The following is a 1,776-nucleotide window of genomic DNA, read 5'->3' on the forward strand; positions in this document are numbered from 1 at the left end:
CTTGGGAGGGTGGATGGACAGTGCAGGAGAGGAAGGCCCTCTATGAGGTGGATTGATTCAGTGACTGGGGTAATTGGGATGAGTGTATCGGAGACAGTGCAATTGGCTCAGCACAGAGCAGAGTTTAGGGCTGTTGTACATAGGGTCGCTATGAGTTGCAAGTGACTCGACGGCACATAACAACAACAACAACAACAACAACTCGTTCTGCTTCACATCAATGCTCTTCACATCAGCAGGCAGGAAATCAAAAGATGAATTTTATTAAGTAAATCTGCTATTAAGCACTTTTCCAGAGTACGGAGAAGCAACAGTGTCAGTCTAGAGACTAAGGCGTACCTGATCCAGGCCATGGTCTTAACAATTACTTGCTATGCTTCAGAGAGCTGGACAATGACTAAGGAGGACAGAAGAAGTGTTTTTGCCTTTGGGTTGTGGTGCTAGAGAAAAGTCTTGAACATACCATGGACCGTCAAGAAAACACACGGGTCTATTTTGGAGAGGAGGAAATTGGGCTGCTCATTTATTTATTTATTTATCTATCTATTTATTTATTTTTTTAATTTTACAAAGCCCACTTTCCAAGTCTGGAGGTTGAAGCCTGCTCACTCACAGCGACCACGGGGACCCCCAGGAGTGGAAGTGGGAGGAATAAAACAATGGAAGCACAGGCTGAGCTTGGACGTGTTCCTTCAGCGCTGCCCACTTAGCATACACAGATGTGTGAATGAGCAGTGATGGGAAGTCGACTTGAAGAATCTAGACAGTTGTGAGGACTCCTGGCTTGTTGACTTGGCCCCGTGTGTGGGCTCGGGCTGAGTGAGGAGGCAAAGTGGTCTGGAGCACAGAGAGCAGTGTGGACTCCTGAGCTTGCAACTGATGCCCATTTAAACCTGGCCACAGATGGCTGAGGGTGACTAGACCCCAACCAGATGAAGAGACACTGATCCATCCTGTGAGCGAGGCTGGATTTCTGCAACCTGATGGTTTGCTCTGGACTGGACTTGTGGATGCAGATGCTCAAAGTTTCCAGGTTGAAGAGAGGATCCTTCAGTAAAAGGGACTTGTTTCCACAGAGAACTGGTTTGATGGGGATGGACAAATCAGCCACTGGCTATCTTGTTGTTGTTGTTAAGTGCCATCGAGTCACAGGTGACTCATAGCGACCCTATGAAGGCGAGTCCTCGACACTTGGGTGCCTTTCATCCTCTCTCCAGGTTCATAGGGTTTCCAGAGGCAAGCTGTTATGGAAGTGGATGCCACTCCTCCTTCCAAACTTGTTTTAATCGGGGAGCTCCACCCTACTCTCTGTCTGCATTGGGTAGCCAACCATTAATGCATTTGACACATCAGTGTCACAGTGTTCAACCACAAGTGACCGCAGTACGGCAACTTGTACACATGGGCTATATGACCTAGAGGAATACATGGGCTATACAACCTAGAGGAATGTCTGTACAAACACAATGAAAGACAGGCCCGAGGGTTGTGGATTAAAAGTCACCCACTTTTGGCTTGGTAGCAGCGCTTTCTGTTCACTGGGCCAGTTGATCTCTCTCTCTCTGTGTTGATATTATTGTTATTAAATATCGTTGAGTCACAGGCGACTCATAGCGACATTTAAGGGGCATATTAAGGCAGCAGGCATGAAGTAGCTGGCTTACACACTTTCACAAAAGTAGTTATTAGGAAGATGATGCTAAGAGAGTAAATAGTCCACCAGATAAATGAATGAAATAGAAATGAAAGACTATACAAAACACAATGCATGTTGTT

The sequence above is a fragment of the Elephantulus edwardii genome, unplaced genomic scaffold (assembly GCF_000299155.1).
Source record: "Elephantulus edwardii isolate Elephantulus edwardi_28Jun2011 unplaced genomic scaffold, EleEdw1.0 scaffold00125, whole genome shotgun sequence".
Classification (NCBI taxonomy): Eukaryota; Metazoa; Chordata; class Mammalia; order Macroscelidea; family Macroscelididae; genus Elephantulus; species Elephantulus edwardii.